Source organism: Tenrec ecaudatus, chromosome 9, assembly GCF_050624435.1.
Source record: "Tenrec ecaudatus isolate mTenEca1 chromosome 9, mTenEca1.hap1, whole genome shotgun sequence".
Taxonomy (NCBI): Eukaryota; Metazoa; Chordata; class Mammalia; order Afrosoricida; family Tenrecidae; genus Tenrec; species Tenrec ecaudatus.
The window spans coordinates 113,692,649-113,712,129 of record NC_134538.1 but is presented as its reverse complement, the minus strand read 5'-3'; the positions used below and the strand labels follow the sequence as shown (position 1 = coordinate 113,712,129).

General features: G+C 41.1%; 1 protein-coding gene across 1 annotated transcript in view; it reads right to left on the bottom strand.

Moving 5' to 3' along the window:
• Nucleotides 1–19,481, bottom strand: part of SEMA3D (semaphorin 3D) — a 241,232-nt gene extending 221,751 nt beyond the window's left edge. Inside the window, exon 1 of the mRNA XM_075558471.1 lies at nt 19,061–19,481. The gene's annotated coding sequence lies outside the window, so the exon portion shown is untranslated. The remainder of the gene's footprint in view (nt 1–19,060) is intronic.

Genomic DNA, 19,481 nt, shown 5'->3' with positions numbered 1-19,481 from the left:
AAAATGAATGAGGAAGTACAGTTAGGAGGGCGTTAGAAGTATGAATTTTAGAGGAAGATTACGTGTGAAATAACCTGGGGAGCGAAAGAGTCACAAACCCAAAGAAGTCACCAGAGTGACTTAGGTAATCGATTCCAAACTTTCAGGTACCCAGAGGTTGGACCTTTCAAGTGCAAGACTCGGTGAAATGCATGGAGCATACACAAAAATGTCTTCATCTTTGTGAATCCTCGTCTTGTGGCACTACACAGAATAAGAGGTTATTAGAGAGGAATTTCATTCTGTAAGTGACAAAGAGTCACGAATCGCGGGCAAAGCACTTCTCCAGGAAAGGTTTTGTGAAGGTGTGTGGGGAGGGGGAGGAGACAGCAGAGGCTGGAGGCAGAAGAGGGAGGACCCAGCACCGCATGAGCAAGGAGATAGACCAGCACAGCGCAGGCCTATGAGGCCAGGCGTCCAGGCCGATGGGCTCACGGTGCTTGTGCTGACTGGTTGTATTGCTTTGGCAATTTTGCAAATGCTTGTTTTCACTCATTGAAATACATTAACTGGTTAAAGCGTACACACACACACACACACACACGCACACACACACACACTTTTCAACACTACCAGCATGCAAAAGCAAATAAAGGAGAGGCGTAACTCCATTTCTGATGATCAGACTTGACCCAGGATTGCAAAGATACAAAATGGTAAGTGCAGGCTCTCGGTGAGATAATGCTGTAGGACTGCTAGATACTCGATTCAAGCAGGTCTGAATACACTGGCTATTTTTAATAAACCTTGAGTGAAAGTACACGGGACATGAAATAACTGTTCACAGTGTATGGAGAACTTGTGAAATATGAATCAAAGGGACCATTTCGGTGGCAGATGAAAAGACACGTGATAATGATACAATCCAAGGAGGGCTCCGAACAGCCACACGCAGAGACCGGAGCCGGGAGGGGGAGAAATCTTGCAATATCTGGACCAAGCGCTCTGAAGGTTTATTGAGTGCACATGTGTAAGCACGGCATTCCTTTTCTGTGCAACTTAGTCCTGCCAAAAACTTGCCCTTTTTAAGCCCGAACAATGCGTGCTCTCTGCCAAACCCCATCACAGCGAAGTCTAAGACAACAACCCCACAGCGCTGCAAAGCACGAGCCAAACCAAAGAAAGGAAATGTTAGTCTATCATCTGTGTGTCTAGGAGTAATGTGTGCGCTAGCTACTTTACAGGTGATAAAAGTCTTAAGTTCAAATTTGCTCTAATTTCTTAATGGGTGGTAATTTCTCATTCGTAAAGCACAGATAGCTTAGCTGAAACCATTTCATTATGCCAATGATTTCTCAGGAAGGAGAATGTGGTCACTCTGTTTTAAAAACCTGCTGAGATCGCGCACTAATTAGACTAGGGAATGGGAACGCATGACTAGAAAGGTAGAAGACAGTGGGGCCCAAACAGTGCATTTATATGTGAAAACATGTCATGGATAGAATTCATATTACACAATTGCACTCATATTGAATGAGTTTCACAATATAAATAACCCAACCTGAAAAATAGATCAGATTTAAGATATGGTTATTTTCATTTTCAAATAATTTTTAAGTAACATTTGTTATGGGCTGAATGTCACCCTCCCCCATTTTTTATAACTCATGACCCTCATAGGATTTGTTCGTGATGTTAATGAGATCATCAAGGTAGGTGCACGTATGCGTGATTTTCCTAAATCTCAATAATTTTGTTGTTGCTGCTGAGAATGTGCCCAGCAAAATAGACAGCAATCCAATAGCTTCCACATATGCCTTTTGGTGAAATTCTTCCAGTTGTACACTCTTACCTTCCTCTATCAGTGGTTGAAGCCAATCGTTTTTGACTTATATGTATATAAATAAAACAGATTAGGTAAAGAAGCCGGCTTGGATAAATGGGGGGAAATGCTTGCCACTTCACTGGAGATTTTGAAGGATCCAAGGGCTGGCAGCCGAAGCGAGACAAGGACCTGCCCCGAGTCTTCAGAGAGGAGATGCTGGGACCCTCACTTCAGACTTCTGAATTGTTAAAAATATTAACTTCATTAACTGCTTAAGAGCTAATGAGTTTTTGTTCATTAGGCCATCCATCCAGTTGTCACATATCCATTATAGAAGTAATAAGAAATTAAGGCAGCATCCTGCTTACAATTAAGTATGTATAAAATATCCACTATTTGAAAATACAATTACAGGAAAAAAAACAGAGGGAACCAACATGATATTCTATGCTAAAACACGAACTGCACATATCTCTATTATGCAGAATAGGTATGCATTTTTGAGTTTTAGTGAGAATATTATAGTACTTTATGCCTCTTTTTGATTGAATTAATTTACCACAGGCAGCGTCTCTATATTTTTTTCTCATTTCTCTTCTATCACAAAAATGAAAATCATGAGTCTAAGATTGTACTGAGAGCCTAGAGCATATTAGTCATATGATATGAGACTTTTTCAGACACTTTTATTGTTTCTGGACCGTTAGTGGGATATCACCCAAAAAAGGGCCCTTTAATCACATATTCTGCGATTAGGTTTTATGTCTTTTCCCAGGAAGATCTTGAAATGTGCTCTTTTGGGGCTCTATGGCTCACACAGACTAAAAACAGAAAGAAAAATGTGCGTGCCTAAAATGTTCACCAATTGCCACAAGTAGAACAAAAATTCAGCAGAAATTCCACTTAATTATAAAGCACATTGTTGTGGTTTTTCAATGCAATCGAGCCAGTTTTGACTTCTAGTGACCTCTGTACAAAGAATAAAAACACTACTGCTCCTGCTCCAGCCTCAGAATCATGGCTATTTTAAAGCCAGTTGTCACAGTCACATAGCTGGGTTTCTCTTTCTCTGACCCTGTCTTTTACCAAGTATTATGTCCTTCTTCAAGGACTGGCCCCTCCTGATGAGCTGTCCAGAGTATGGGAGACAGTCTGACATGCTCTCTTCTAAGAAGAATGCTAGTTGTACGTCTTCCAACACCATCAGTTTGTTTATTCTTCTGGCAGTCTTTAGTCCGTGTAATACTCTTGGCCAACACAATAATTTCAAAGACATTAATTCTTTGGGATTCCTCTTGCCTGTCAGGCTTTTGGAGGCATATTTGGTGATTCAGAGTATCATGGCTTGAGTCAGTCTCACCTGGCTTTTAAACAAAGGGCCAGAAAATTATTAAATAACTACCAATGGGAGGTAACAACTAAGACATCAGCATATAAAAAAAGTAAACTATCAGGAACTTTGGTCCAACGGTAAAGGGAGCTCAGTGATGGACAGCAGAATGCAATTGGAAAAGTAATGCAGCAATGTTGAATACAAAGAAGTGGAAGTACAGTTTGAGGTGATATTTTTAAAAATACATACAGAGAGAGCACCGACATTTTGCAGCTCAATAAAGAATCACCTAGGATCTAACTTAATAGGTTAAAGGGCAGATGGCAGATGGCAGCTGGCATCCTGCTCACCCCACTTTGGCTGGAACACACCTAAGCATCAGCTTCTTAGCGCACTGCTGTTTTTTCTTTGAGGAGCAGAGATGAGGGGGTGGCAGGCAGGTCAAAATAATAATGATGTGTGTCCTATAAATATAATGTTTGATGCAATTGAATCTTTTACATATGCAATGCACTCGATGTCACTGAGACTCAAAGAAAGGGAAAAATGAGTAAGTAGTCATCTAGTCACTTTGGCAAAAACTGGAAGCACAATCATCCCCTAGAACTGACAACATCTGGTCTTGATAAAGAATCTTGTCAATATCAATAAACAGCAGAGATAGAGTAGTAAAATATGCATTGCTTTCCTAATTTAACATTTAAGATAGATCTAAAAGACATGACTTTCTCTGCATCTGAGACGAGTATTAGTATGATGGTGATCTGAATTTTTTTAATATAGGTAGTCCCAATTTGGGAAGTGTTCAAGGTGTAAGGAAATGAATTGCCACCTTTTGGGGAGTGGAGAGGAAGTGAAGAAAAATCCTAGTGTTAGTAAGATGGTAAGTCAAAAAATTGCTACAAAATCATAGAATATATTACTAAACAATAATATCAAATTGTGAAACCACTGATTCCCAGATCATATGCCTTGGAAATATTCCTTGAGTTTTGGCAACAAGAAGGAAGGGGATGGGGACGAGCAGGTGCAGGTTTCCCAGAAACGTTCTCATGCAGCAGGCTGCACGCCCTCAAGCAACAAGCACGTGTGTTTCCGCGATGGAGAAAGCAAACGGACATGGCCTTTTCTACATCAAGCCAGTTTTCCGTTTTCTTAAAATGTCTTCATACTAAGCCTCTGTATCATTTTTCTTCTGAGAAATTGTATCAAGATAACTCCTTTAGGGAACCTCTTGCAATGATCCACTTATAAGCCCCATCCCCACCCCACCTGGCAAGGAGGACAAACAGCAGATATGTGGGTGAAGGGAGACCAAAGATAGGGTAAAATATGAAAATTAAAGTAATTTATAAAGTATCAAGGGTTCATGATGATGAGAGGGAGAGAGGGAGGGAGGGAGGAAAAGAGGAGGCGATACCAAGATCTCAAGTAGAATGAAAATGTTTTGGAAATGATGGCAATATATGTGCAAATGTGCTTGATACAATTGATGCATGGATTGTTATTAGAGCTGTTAAGAACCTCCAGAAAAATGATTCATCAAAATAAAAAAAAGATACCCCCCTTAGGTTATCGTTGTTGTTAGGCGACATTCATTCAGTTCCAACCCATAGCAACCCGATGCAGCATAGAAGGAACACTGCCAAGCCCAGCACCATCTTCACGACGGTTCTCATGTCTGAGCCCTCTGTTGCAGCCACTGTGTCAACCCGACTCCATGAGGGCCTTCCTCTTTTTCGCTGTCCCCCTAATTCACAAAGCGTTCCTCTTTGTTTCCAACTTTTGCATTCCAATTGCCAATAATTATCAATGCAAGTTGATTGCATGTTTGATCAGTTTCCGATGGAATATTTTGGTTCAATTCTTCAATTTCTTCATCTCCAGCATTGTGGTTGGTGAATAAATCTGAATAATAATTGTACTGATTAGATTTCTTTGAAGTTAGATAGAAAGCCCTATCACAGACAGCACTATACTTCAATATTGGTTTGAAATGTCCCTTTTGGCCATGAATGCAAAGTCATTTCTCTTTATTGCCTTGTTCCAAGCATAGTAAATCCTGTGATTTTTTTAAAATTCAAAATGACCAACACTTTCTCTTTCAGCTCACTACATGCATAGGATGTCAATCTTTAGGGGTTTCATTTAATTTATGATGACTCCAAATTTTCCTAGATTTATAAATATTTTCCCTATTACACGTTGCAATCATTAGCACATTATTGCAGAGCTATCTCCTTACGTACACTTGTGTCCCATCAAAAGCTCTGACACCAAGTTCCGTAACCACAAGCTTTACCCAATGAGATAGTTTATTGTGCCAGCCTGGCCGATAAACACATGTGGGATTAATTGAAGGGTGAAAAGAGAAATGGCTCGGTGAGCCTTGCCTTTCTTGTCTCTCACTCTTTGATCATCAGAGGAGTGTGCGGTTACCTTGCTTATTCTGTGCCTCAATTTAAAGGGTACACTACCTGTGGGACACCTAACCTCTGGGCTGTGTTGCTGTAATTTGAGGTCACTTTAAGACTTGCCTCGGCAGATAACTGGAATGTACATCTCTGGAGCTGGGGACTGACTGTTGGTGACCTGGCTGACGGTTGGTGACCTGCCTTGCTGTTTGCTGCCTGTGCTGGGATAGCCTAGCTCTCTCTACAGAGGACTACCTGGTGGCCCTCAAGACTTGAAGGACTGCCAGTGTCTCACAACTCTCTCACGGGAATGAGTTGCACTGAATCCTTTGTGCTGCTTTATAATTCAACTGTTCATTTCTTATATTATCTATCTATCTATCTGTATATAATTGAACAGTTCATTTCTTGTGTTATATATCTATCTATATCTATATCTATCTATCTATATAAAATTATCATCAATCTGGTTTTATCTCTCTAGAGAACCCTAACACCCAACTCATGTCACCCTGGTTAGCTCTCCTTTTTGAAAACTGTTCCTGCTTCATCATATTTCCTGTGCTCTGACCAGAAAGGCCCATCCTGCAGGACTAGCTCTGACAATTCCGCTTCCATTCATTTGGCCTTCCGAGGCTGGCCCTGCTTTGAAGCTCTGCACCAGGCTTTCAGTGGCTCCTTCTTTGAAGAAGGCCCTGGGGTCCTTTGCTGTCCGTTCTCCGTCGGGAAGCTCCGCCGAAGCCTGTTCCCATGGGTGACCCTGATGGCATTGAAATACCAGCGACATCGCTTCCAGCATCCCAGCCACACACGAGCCACCGCAGCAGGACAAACTGACAGACAACAAGGTGGATCCCATTAGGAGTCTCTCCCAAATAGTCCCCTTAGTTTTTCAGCTGACCTCTCTGGCTTAACTGACCCCTTGAAAGCCACGCTCATGATTGGACATCGTGTGAAGTTTCTCTTCAACCCCGTTTCTTTGAGGTACCCGAGTAAGATCAAGCCAAGTGTATCACGGAGAAAACTTGTCAACAGTGATCCACTGATTAGACTCATGCTGCAAAACATTTTGTGTGGAATAAATTTCTGCATGTATGAAATAGAATCCTAGTAGCTATACTTTTTGACTTCTCAAAAGTTATATGTACTTACTACATATAACTTTAACATTAAATTTTCTGGTAGTATAAGATCTGTAAATTTATATGTAACATTTCTACCCCAAGAAGAAATGAATATTCAATTTATAAAAGGTAATAATGAAAAAAAACATATTAAACTGGTATCAGAAAGGATTTATGAGGAAGTAATTATAATGAACTCCATCTTAAGGAACAGAGTATGATTCAAATATTCTCTTATTTATAAGTAACTACAATAATAGCTAATTCATAATATTCATTATGGTAAGATCTGTGCTATTTGGTATCAATCAATTTAATGGCTGAAAGTGGTAAATGAGAAAAATAAAGAAGGTGTTTATTTGAAAGACAATAGCCTTGCTGGCCAGAGCATGATCACTTTAAAAAATTTTTAATACATAATTTTATTGGGACCTCTTAATAACAATCCAAACATCCATTGTGTCAAGCACATTTGTATATATCTTGCCATAATCCTTTCAAAACATTCTTTTTCCACATGAGCCCTTGATATCAGTGTCTCTTTTTTTTTTCTCCCTCCCTGACCATCCCTCCTGCTTGAACCCTTGATAATTTATAAATTATTATTTTCATATCTTACACTGTCCGCGACCTTCCTTCACCCACATTTCTGTTGTTCATCCCCCTGGGGGAGGTGGATATATGTCAATCATTGCAATCAGTTTCCCCTTTCTACCCCACCTTCCCCCAACCCTCATGGTTTCACTACTCCCATGATTGTTCCTGAGGGGGTTTATCTGTCCTAGATTCCATGTGTCAAGAGCTCTTATCTTTACCAGTGGCTTGTCTAGCTGGATTTGTAAGGTATAATTGGGGTTATGATAGTGGAGGGGGGATGTGGGGGAGCATTAAAGGACTAGATGAAGGTTGTAGGTTTCAGTGGTGCTATACTGTACCCTGGCTGGCTGTCCCTTCTTTGTGACCCTTCTGTGAGGGGATGTCCAATTGTCTACAGATGGGCTTTGGATCTCCACTCCATGTCCCCACTCCCGTCTCATTCACATCTATAAGAATGCTTGTTCTGGGTCTTCTGATGCCTGATTCCTGATCCCATGAACACATGATTCCACAGGCTGGTGTGGTTCTACCATGTGGGCTTAGTTGCTTCTGAGCTAGATGGCCACTTGCTTATCTGCAGACATTTAAGACCCCAGATACTATATCTTTTGATAGGCAGGCACCATCAGCTTTATTCACTACATTTGCTTATGTACCCATTTTGTCTTCAGCTATCATGTTGGGAAGCTGAGCTTCACAGAATGCCAGATTGCAAGAACAAAGTGTTCTTGCATTGAGGGGGTACTTGAGTAGAGGCCCAATGTCCATCTTCTATCTTAATTTTAACATATCATATATATATATACATTGATCTATGTCCCTATCATTGTATATTAATATATTGATAGTTATGTATTAATATTTATCATTGTGTATTAATATATTTACACATGTGTGTACCTATCATTATATATTAATATATTTACACATATACTATATTTATACCTCTATAAATGTTCTTTGCCTCCTAGTTCTTTCCTCTATTTCATTTTACTTTCCTCTTGTCCCACTATTATATTTGAACTTCATTTGGCTTTCCCTAATTCCTCTTGGCTACATTGAACTTGATCAAGCTCAACCAGGTATTCAATGCCCTCCTCAGCATCAATTTTAGATCACTGTTGTTCCCCTGTCCCTGAGTTTATTGGCTTTCCACTTATCCCCCCACCACTTCCTCTCCTATGTGCCCCCAGAACCCTCTAACCTTCTGTTTTCTACTCGGGATTATTTATGACACCTATCTTATACAGACAGATATGACAGAACAAAACCAAAAAGAACAAAGAAAATCCTATAAATAGTTCCAGGTCTGTCTGTTGACCTTTACGAATGTTTCCCAATCTAATGTGATGAGGTCCCAAGCCCTACCCCCCGAAGTTTATTTTTGGAATCCCTCAGGGACTTCATTGCTTTGCTCCTCTTGCTGTTCTATTGCACTCCTTTCATGTTTCACACCAGTGTGGTAGGGTCAGCCAGGGCACAATTCCCACACTGTTTCTCCAGTGTTGTCTCCCATAATGCTATGGGTCAGTGAGGGGATGCCGTGTCTCATGTTGGGGCCAGCCCTATGGTCGTCTCTGCATTGGCTGCTCTGAGCAGTAATGTCATCATTGGTGCTTGGTGGGCTAAGATTTGGTCAACTCTTTTTCTCTCCTTTATCTTAGTTTGCTCCTGTGTGTGAACATGATTCACTTTGGATAGTTCCTCACTATAGATAATGTATATAGTTTTGAATATAAGTTTTTAAGCTTTAAGGAATGTTTTGTAAAATGCATATGCATATGTATACCATGCATATGCATGTCATGTATTTTTCATACCATGAATGAATGTGGACTTAAGGCTCCTGGTGCACAAGTGCTTAAGTATTTGATCACTATCAAAATGTTCTTAGTGAGAAGATAGTAGAACCTACTATCTTCTCCATGCCAGAAAAAAAAGGGGGAATGTGCTTCCATAGAGATTTACCATGTTGGGAAACTATGGAGCAGTTCTACATTGTCCTGTGGAGTCACGGTGAGCCAGAGTAGGCTCAGCAGCAGTAGGTTTGTTTGTTTGTTTAACTAGGGACTTAAAATTTAAAATATATTTACTTCACTTTTTTCTGAGTTTGACCTTCTAGTAAACCTTTAGCTTCATTGACAGCTATATCAAGAGAAGCCTAACTAGATGATTTGAAAGCCTAATTTATTGATGAACATTTTAGAGGTTTCCTTTATTGGCCATAGAGCCAATTAGTGCTGCTTCTTATTTTGTCATTTCAGATTCAAATATGACTCTGTAATAGATAGGACTGAAGGAAGAGTTTGGTAAACTTTGAAAAACTCGCTCTGCTTGACACTCCTTATCCTTTAAGATTTGCATAACACAATGCCTTATTATTAACATCTTTCATCTGTATATCTACTTGTTATATTTAATGGACCAATATTGGTAGCTGTTTTCCATAAATATTTACAGCCTTGTGAACCATATAGGATTCTACTCTATCCTATATGGTTGCTATAAGTCAGAATCAACTCAATGGCATAGGTTTGCCTTTAACAGTTTTCAATCCAATACTATTTATTTATATTTTTGCTCCAATTATTCCAGCTTTGGTCACTGTGATCCCTTACATTTGGTTGTATCCCATTGACACATTTCTCTCTCTCTCTCTCTCTCACTCTTGGTGTGTGTGTGTGTGTGTGTGTGTGTTCTGACCTCTTCTTTACTTTTTTAGAATTGCAAGACGGTCCAGGCTAATTTTATGTATTTGTGTATACCTACACAAATTTTATGTATTTGTGCATATCCTACAATCAGTCATTTCTCCAAAGAGTCTGCTTCCTCTTATTACAGATGAAGATTAAAAATCAAGACCTAGATGTCAGATGTAAAACAGATACTTTACTTTAATAATAAATTCACATTTAAGCTAAGATGTGATCAATTGACATGACCAATTTATGGTTTTTTGTCTTGTTTTTTTCTCAAACATCTCTTCCTCATGCATATTTTCCAGTTATCAATAACGACCATCCTCTATAGCTATATTGAAAAGATTTCCTATAGAAATGAAAATCTATTAAAAAACTAGTATTATCCTGATTCAAATTAGGGTCCATGTCTAATGACTCAATTTATAGTATAACAAGCAAACTAAGACTTATTTCAATATGAAATGTTCTACCTCAAAGGTTATTTTCCACCTTAGACAATCCTTCTGTCGTCAATAAAGAAAGTGCTTAAGTTATGCAGGGAAAATACTTGTATGGAAACAACAACAATAAATAATAAAGCTCAGGAGTGCCTGAGTTGAATATGTATGAACCGCCCTTTACAATAATTAAATAATCCAAAAATGTATGAGGATATGAAAATGTAATGCTGTTTTCATTTATTTCATCAAAGAAAACCTAATTATTCAGAAAATTTGAGATTATGACATTATTATGTATGGATCCAGCTGTCTATATAATATGTAAATTAAGTCCTCAAGGAAAATACTTAAACAATTTAAGTACGCAATTTTTTTAAACTGGAATTCTATTTCAAGTAGTACATACATGAGAATAAGAAATGAATGGATTACACTGTTTCCTGTCTTTTTACTGAGGCAAGCCCAGACAATATCTCTACTTCATCATGTTATTAGTCTATTTTCTGTCCTGGAATATGTTATACCTAAATATATAGGTATGATTACATTGTTTAGTTCCAAGTAGGTACACTTCTGAACCAATATGACACAATAATACTTAGAAACTGTTTGGATATGCAAAAGATTAAGTAAAAATGAGACCTAATAAAATCTACAATTAATTAATATAGAGAAAATATTTATATTTATCCAATGGTAAATCAATGTTTCCTTCATAACCCTATTGTAACTGCTAGCTTCTGTCAATTTGGTTTATAGTACCATATTCATTTCCCACAAATTTAATGGTTATGCATTTGTTTTAAGGTGTTTTTAAACTTTTTTACTGTTTTTTTGTAATTTTCTTCCTTTATTTATTTTTGTTTTCACAACTCTGTCTTTGTTATTGAAAGAGGGTATGTATTGTCCTTGTACATGTTCCAGGAATGGTCCATCTCCTGAATTACAGTTTATAATTAAATAGTATATGATTTCTCATTTCTGTATTTCATGGTCGCTTCTGTTTGTTTCATACTCTTAAGTTGATATGGGCATAAGATATGTAAGGTATGAACGCAAGCAAAATGCAAACGTGACCCATAATAACTGAAAATAATAAACACTCATCTTTCACTCACTCACGATGGAAATGTTATTATTCTTTTGGCATTACCTTCTTTACTCTTTTTGTTGTTGTTTTCTTCTTAGCAGTAACAGTCTCATTTAGTAATGCTTACTTCTTTGTAATTAGAAAAATAGATACTAATTTTACTATATTCTCCATGATTTCCTAATAAAGACTCACAAAGAGAACACACAGTTTTAATATAAAATGTTAAAATAATTATGATAAATGCTTTGAGAAGACAATATAGTAAAATTATTTCTAGTATCTGAAGCAGAAAACATTAACTCTTTAAAAGACTTATGTGGTATAAGCATGAAGAAATAAATTCAGATTCAAAGAGTTGTAGAATTTTTTCTAAGGATGCTAGGTCATTTCAGCCTTGGCTTCTTTTATATTTTACATGGCTTCTGTAGAAGAGAGGGGGTAAGATTTAGAGCTTATTGAGCTTTGTTGAAGAAGAAGCAAACAGGAAATTTTCAGTAAAAAGTTCCCAAGCTGGATATGGTTCATGAGTATTAGAAATTACTATTAGTGTAGTTGTGGATATAAATTATCAAATATTAATAGGAACAGATTTAAAATTATAAAAATAATTTTAAAAATCACAGGCAGTATATACTTCAGTATGTAAACTATCTTTTAAGGAGACTTATCCATGTCTCAGTTCCTACCCAGTCCATTCTTAGTCATGGAGACTGCATGTGTGCAGAATAGCATCACTACATTGTTTTCAAGGCGGTGAGCGTTCAGAAGGGGATCCCCAAGCCTCTCATTGTGACACAATGGAGTGGGTTCAAACTTCCACCCTTCCAGACAGTCAAGCACATAAACCGCCACCCAGGCACTGTCCCTCAGATTTCACAGTTGCTGCAGTTGCTTATCTGTGTCTCTCTTTTGTATTTGCTACCACTTTCCTTTGGACTCTATCCTTTCTAATGATTACTTAAGGTTAATTCAACACATACCCAAAATGTCCACACTCATTTTTATTAATTGGGTTCTTGTAAAAGAGAAACCCCAAAATTCAGAATAAAAATAACTTTGGGCAATATGACTTTCTACAAAGTAGAGTCTATGATTCTATGATCATAAATAGAGAAAACATGAATGTCAAGGATTTCTTCCTATTTTGAGCCACAATCAAAACCTATGGAAGGCACAGTCAAGAAATAAAGCAATGGCATGCGCTGGGCAAACCTGTTGCATAAGGCTTCTTAACAGTGTTTGAGAACAAATGTGTCCCTTGGGGCACTGACGTGCACGGAGAGAGTACGCAAGCCACATAGAAGACTCGAGAAGACGGGTTGACACAGTGATGCCAAGCCTGGCTGAACCATATCAGTGATTGAAGGATGGCAGAGAACAAGACAGTTTTTTTCTGTTATACATAAATTGGAACCAACTACATGGGACTTAGTGATGACAACACACGCTCATTACGGCACTCCATTGTTATAGATTGTCATAAGATCCTCGGTTCCTTACTAAAGGGAAAATTAGCATTTTAAAAATGAAAAAGAAAAGGAATCCCTTTGTTAAGACCCCAGGATTAAGGAAAGTCTAAAACCAAAGATGGTTAATCTAGAATAATTTAGGAAGTAACAAATCATTCTATTAATGAAACTTCGCCCTGTCTGAAATATCTAAAATCTTTTGACAATGAATTGCTCTTTATATTGAATGTACAAAGGTAGAAAAGACAAGTCCCTTCCCTCCAGGTTTTTATCCTCTCGTCAAGGACCATGAATAAGAACACAGGATTAAGAATCACACAAGTGATCAAAAACTTAGACTATTCGCTTGACATTCATAACAAAGGTATCAGGATAAAGGGGAATTTTGGCCAACGATTCCTGGGGGAAAAAGACTGGTTTTATGTTTTGTTCCTTAACCGGATTTTATGGTAGGGTAAAAGCAATTCAAAAGTTTTGACTACGGGGTGATTTATGATGATTGACATTGGCTAGTCCATGATGCTCAGTACTATGTGATGGTCTCATGTGATATTAAATAATTATGCTTCATTAATTTATGTGTTGAAAGGATCCCTAATGATGAAGTAGCTTAAGCATTAGAATAATAAATAACAAGGTGGGTGATTCAAGCCCATTAGCTGCTAGTAGGAGAAAGAAGCTGTGTGCTCCCATAAAGATAGATAAACAGTCTCGGACCCTTAGGCCCTACATGCTCTCTCTGCCCTATGAGGCCACTGTGAGTGGGAATCAACTAGGTGGTGGCATTTTTTTTGTTGCTGTTGTTCTTTAATGTGTTCAAAAATCCTCACCTCTATATCTTAATGAGCTGGGTTAATGTGGGGTGTGTCTTCAATCACAGCCCTGGAAGAAGACACGACTCAAATCGCATTCTAACTCAAGTCACACTCTTAAACACTGTCGGTTGCCATTTCCATAAGGGTATGACCTATGTCTAATATATAAAAAATGTTCATGAAAAAACGGAATGGAAAGATAATGTGATTTTCCTACCAATTTTGACGTGTCCTCTTCTATCAGACATTTTAACACGGTTTTCCTTTGGTCTGGATTCTGTATTCTGTTCATCATTTTCTGACCTCTAGTTCTTGGACATTGAGCCTCTTGTCTGGCCTGCTGCTTTTAGTATTCATCAACACCTGCATTTCCATGAGCCAACAACCTATCATCAGACCTACAACGTGTGTGTTCATCAGCCACTGCAACCTCATAAGTTAGGAAAAGCTGTCACCATGTAATTCACCTACTCACTCACTCATTCACTACTAATTATCTCCTACATGCCTGTATAAAACATGTATATGAAGGTAAGTCAAATAGTGTTACTACTGGGTTTAGGTCATATATACATGAATTTGTTCTAAAACAAGAGTGTATGTAACAAGGTCTTTGCAATCAATGGATGCTGTAGACACGTTCTCTCAATACTGCTCTTACTCATATTTCACAAAAGAAATCTCACTTCTACCTAATCATTGCTAACTCACAGTGACTCCAAGACTGTAACTGTTTAGGGGAGTTGAAAGCCCAGTCTTTCTGACACGGAGCTGCTGGTGGTTTCAAACTCCCACCATGCTGATCCAAGTCCAACACTTTACCTACACCACCAGGGCTCCTGTTAGTCCAAGTGAGAAATCTTGACAGACGCTTTGTAGGACACCGAAAAATCATGAGAACTAAATATGAAGAAGTTTTAAGAAAACAGAAAACGGTATAAGTGGGGTTCAGGGTGGGGGGAGGCCCTAAGGCTGCACTAAGTTGTTTTTCTCTCATTGTGACAATGCACCTACTTCAAAGGGAGCAAGGGCTGAACTCTGAGATTTTCACCAGAAAACCTTGTCCCTTATGAGGTAAAGATCTAATCTTCAGATTTCTGTTGTTCCTAAAGTTCAAAGAACATTTCAAAAGAACACTGTTTGAGATCTAGAAGATGCCACAACTACCTCTGAGAGGATATGAATTGAAGAGCACAGAATTTGGTGGAGAAAAGTCTTAGAGATTTGGACACACACACACACACACTTCACTGATTTTGCTTCTTACAGAATGCAGCCTAAGACAGAACATGACTCTTATACCGTCATTACCAGTGCTCTTTAAATCTGCTCATTCTTCAGATGTATTATAATTAGTTGAAGGTGGCTTCTATTATACTATTGACCCATTTCTGGGTCTACATTGTGAGTCTGTATTGTATTATGGGTATCTAAATAAATAAATATCTATGAGGAGCAGTTTCGAAAGTTCCTGCAAAAAAATCTATTATTTATTAATGAAATTTTTCTATGAACTTTCAGGAGCTCTTTTCTACACATTGACATATTATTTTTGTTTTTCCTTTCAAGGATTATGTAATCAAGTATTGAAATGCTTGTCATTTTATTTGAGTAATCCAGATAGTTCCAGCTGTTTATAGAAATAATAACTTTCCAAAATAGAGCCATAGCTACTTTTTTAATAGAAGATATTAGTTATTTACAAAGACATTTCCCCCAAATAGCATATACCATTAAGGCTTTATGCCTTCCAGATAGAACCATCAAGTTCAGAATCGGGAATTCCCCTCACCCACCACCCAACACCCACCTCTTAAAAAAAAAAGGAAGTTTTAACAAACAATCTGAAGGCATTGTATGTTAATCATTAAATGAGAAGATTCATTAGTCATTAAATAATCATTAAATGAGAATTGGTCTTGAGGCATTGGGACTATTTTGTCTTAAAATTAGATGTTTATTTTCCAAGTTTATCTTACTATGCATTTCTCTAGCCTAAAGGCATTAGACAAGATCCAGTAAGTCTTCAAATAACACCAGGCCATCGCGATCCCTTCAGAGATACCTTCTGGCGTGCAGTAAACCGTTTGATAGCTAACAAATGACTCTGTAATGGAATGAGAACATAAATTCTGAAGCATAACTAGGCAGTACGAAACTCTCTGCTGTCCCAGTTTGACGCCATCCCAAAACAATATCCTTCCTATGTGAGGAAGCGATATGACAGTCTGGTGCTTCAGTTTCAAAGTCATGGTCTAATCTGTGAGCATAGCACTGATGCACTTCCTCAGCACTGCAATAGTTTTTGTCCCTGACCCTATCTGTCCCCAGAAAGAGTTTCCAGTCCCACCAGGACTAACCCTCCCTACACCCAAACTCCCCATTCGAAACTCTGGTTTTCTGAGTGCTCCTTCCCGCTGAGAAATACAATGCAAATAAATTAGCTAAGGCTTAATTATAAACGCGAGTGATGTGGAAGACAAGATAAAAGGTACAATACTTCTCTAGCATTTACTGAGCTTCTGCTCCTGTTGATTAAAGTTTCCTGATAATTTCAGCACATTTTGCCCTGCCAATCAGGTTTCCTTGCTCTCCCCTCTAGGAGAGTGGGCCAGAGGGCACAGCAGTGAGATGATGACTTTCTCAGCGCCTGGTTGCTCTCTTACAAGCTGAGCCAGGGGCAGCGAAGGATGACCTTTGTATGCATTCCTGGTGCAAGCAGACTGCGGCAAACCTCCTTAGGAAACGTTTCTCAAAACGGCCATGGTTTGCTTGTTGGGAGATTGTTTCTCTTTGTTGAAGTGTGTTTTTCTTTCCATTCTATTTAGATCATTAATAAGTCCCATAACATATAGTAAGTCCTGTATTAAGTATAGGTCAAACTTATGTACAAATGATAACTGTATCAGGACTGTGAATAAAAAGGGATTCTCTGTAGGTGGGATCCTTAGTTGCCTGAAGCCTCTGAAAGGACCTCATTTCCATTGAGAAGACTCCCATCCTCAGGTCTGCACCTTGCAAGCTTGTTTTTGGACATAACAATGAAATATATGGAATATAAATATTTTCATCTCAAGGAATGTCAATGATACTTAACTTTCTGACTTTCCTAGCAACGTGATTTTTAAAAGAAATTATCATTATATTACGATCACAAAACTCCTACTAGTACACCAGCCATTTCCAACGTTGTTTTACTTTAAAAGGGGGGGGTGGAGGGGGGATGATAACTTCACTAGTATTTTCGAATGTACAAAGTACCTGAGGCACAACAATTTTCCATTTCATAAATCGGCAAATTCCATTTGAAACTTTGGCATTCGAAAACGGTATGGCTTCATTGTCTCTGCGCTCCCTCCTGACCCTTCTCTTATCTCGTCCACATCACCAGACTGTATTTCCTGGCCTTTCCCTCCCAAGGGCCAAGGTCTTTTCCCATCTCCGGGACCTGTGCCCTCACTTTGCCACTTGTCAAGGATGTGACCCTCAGCTAACTCTAGCAGCTGGGTGAGCCTCCTAGCTGCTGCTGAGGCTGGAGAGGGTTAAAGGACTCCTGACTGGAGCTGCCTACTCCCATCCTGACCCTTCCAGTCAGTCCTCCTCACCCCTGGCTCAGAGAGGGAGCGGAGAAGCAAAGGAATCGCTGGAGTGATGACATGTGGCGCTCTCCCTTCCCCACCCTTCACATTTTTCTTACAACATGCAGAACTGGGCGGATCTGACCGGTCCTGCCCTCCTGGTTGCCATGGCTACGAAATAGTAGCAGGCTCTGACCCAGGAGGGGTCTGGTCCTGTCTCTTCTACCTGCCCCCCTCCCCATTCCTCTCTATTAGGAAATCCACTCCCCATTCCTTTCTATTAGTAAATCCACTCCCACCTCTACCCTGCTCCAAGTCTCTGTGTCTCCCCCCCCCCCTCTCTCTCACACACACACACACACACACACACACACACACACACACACACGCACACAATGAGACCGAGAAACCTTTCCTGGCCGAACTTTTACTTTTGTGAACGCACTGACCAGAGGGAAAGGGGGTAAAAGATGAGGCGATCTACTCCCATAAGAGTTACAGTCTCGGAAACCCACTGGGGCATTTCTACCCTGCCCTATGAGGTCACTGTGCATTGGAATCAGACTGACTCCATGGCTGTGATGTGGTTTTCGAAGTTTGGGAGTCTTGGTGGGGAAAGGAGAAACTGCCTGAGGCAATAGCTTCTTACTGTGTCATTCAGAGTTCAGTGTAGAAAAGTTCCTCTACTTAATCCTTCCCCTACAACCTGGAACTCCATGGGTCCGCGGGACCACAGCTTCCCCACTCCTCTGCTGAGTCCCTGCCCTCCATCAGGTCCCCTCCAGAGCGCTGCGAAGGGAGAGAGGCTGCTCAGCTGGCGAGGTTTCGGTTGCACCCCAGCCGTTCAGAGAGAAAGCCCGGTCAGCTCCAGAAGCCACCCAGGCACTGCGGGGGCAGCCCAGTGCTATGTCCACTGCGTGCCAGGAAAAAGGGGGGTAGGGGTGCCAAGGTGAAGTTCGGATTGGGTTCTCCGCTGGAGTAAAATCTGGAGCCTTCCAGAACTGGCAAACCAAGGCGTACGGAGGGATCCCCGGCTCCGGAGACCGCGCGTTTGGGAGCTTGAGTCTATTTCCAACTTCACCTTGGGTACCTCTGAGTCTGGCAGGACACACACCTCCATCTCCGTGTCGGTGTCCTGGACCCTGGCAGGCAGAAAAGCGTCGCCCACCCAGTCCTACCATCCCATCCACCCGCCTCTCCACAGCACAAACCACCCCCCGCGTTCCTCCCCGCCTGTCCCCAGCGCTCCGCCAAATGCGGCGGGCGAGGGCGCTGATGCCCACTGTCTCGCACTGTCCCCCTGGACAGTGGCACCCGCCGGGCTCCGCGGGACCGGCAGTCCGCAGACTCCTAGGTTCCCAGAGGGGACGCAGAGAGGAGAAGGGGCGACGTTCCCGGGTGTGTCTCGGGAAGGAAACTCGGTGCTGTGCGAGCCAGCGTTGGCTCGCGGGAGCCGGTGGCAGGGAGGCAGGGCGGCCGGGCAGCTGTCCCGGCGCCGCGCGCGCGGCCAGTGGGCTCCGCGTTGGCTTCAGAGCGCCTTCTCCGTACCAAGAGCGACACTTCCCGACCTCCGTGTCCCTCCATGCCCTCGCTTGGAACCGGGAGCCACCAAGAAGTTGAAGCCTTCCTGCCCACACCCAAAGGTCCCCATCGCGCCCACCCACTGGAATAGCAGGTGACCGGACACCAACCTGATGGTCGCAGCACTCCTCTCCTGTTCTCTTTCGCAAAGGACCTTTCCTTCCCGTGGGCAGGCAGCAGCGGCGGGCGAGGGCGAGGGAGACGCGGCCGGCGGGGGCCCCTGCGCGCGCTGCTCGGAGCCACAGAGCTGGCGGAGCCTGGAGCCTGGAGCCTGGAGCCGGGAGCCGGGAGCCCTGCGTGGCCCGGGCGGAGCGCGCGGCGTGGCCGCAGAGGCCGGCCCGGGAGACAGGGGGCGCTGCGGGCCCCGAGCGCAGTGGCGGAGATGGGCGGTGAGCGGGCACCAGCTGGAGCTTAGTGAGGCGAGGATGCAGAGGACAGGCACGCTTGGGCGGGAGGGCGGCTTTTAAGTTTGTGGTGTGACCGCAGCAGCTGTCCGGGAGAGACTAGGCCTTTCTAAAACGGGGATGCGCA